Here is a 559-nt window from a genome sequence, read left to right on the forward strand (position 1 = left end):
CAGCACTAGATTTTGCCGGGCTCCTCCACTTCTGCCCCGCCCGGCCGCCTTTCCCCGGGGCAGCCGGGGCCCCAGCTCAGTCGCCAGTCCGGGTCCCAGTTGACCCAGCCCTCTGCCCCCTCCCTGTGGCCACCTCAGCAGCCGGTTCCCGCCTCCTTAGACCCGGCCCGGCCGCTCCCCACCTCGCCCCCTACAGCCGCCTGCCCTGACCTCCATTGACCCGGCTGGGATACCATCGTCGCCCCCCGCTCCCACCATGCCCCAGTAGACCCCGCTCGGCCACAACCCTCCCCTCCGCCGAACCCCCAACCCCTGGACCTTTTTGCTAGGCCGCCCCTTTTCCTCGGCCACCCTCATCCCACCCCGGCTCCCGTAGACCCGGCTGGGCCACCGCCTTCCCCTAGATCCCCTCGCCCTATCCCAGCCTCCGTAGACCCCGCGGGGCCGCCCCCCGCTCGGCCCTCCCTCTTTGGGGTCGTGGCGGCAAGGGGAGGGGCCGCCCGCCAGCCCCAGCGTGCGTGGCAGGCGCTCCGGGCTCGGCTCTGCCGGCCTCCCTTCC

The 559-nt window shown here is 73.3% G+C and overlaps 1 protein-coding gene across 1 annotated transcript in view; it reads left to right on the forward strand.

The window, feature by feature from the left end:
• CKAP4 (cytoskeleton-associated protein 4) overlaps positions 1-559 on the forward strand; it is a 43,306-nt gene that overhangs the window by 34,238 nt on the left and 8,509 nt on the right. The window lies entirely within an intron of this gene.

This window comes from Bison bison, unplaced genomic scaffold (genome assembly GCF_000754665.1).
Source record: "Bison bison bison isolate TAMUID 2011002044 unplaced genomic scaffold, Bison_UMD1.0 scf7180017864327, whole genome shotgun sequence".
NCBI classification, from domain to species: domain Eukaryota; kingdom Metazoa; phylum Chordata; class Mammalia; order Artiodactyla; family Bovidae; genus Bison; species Bison bison.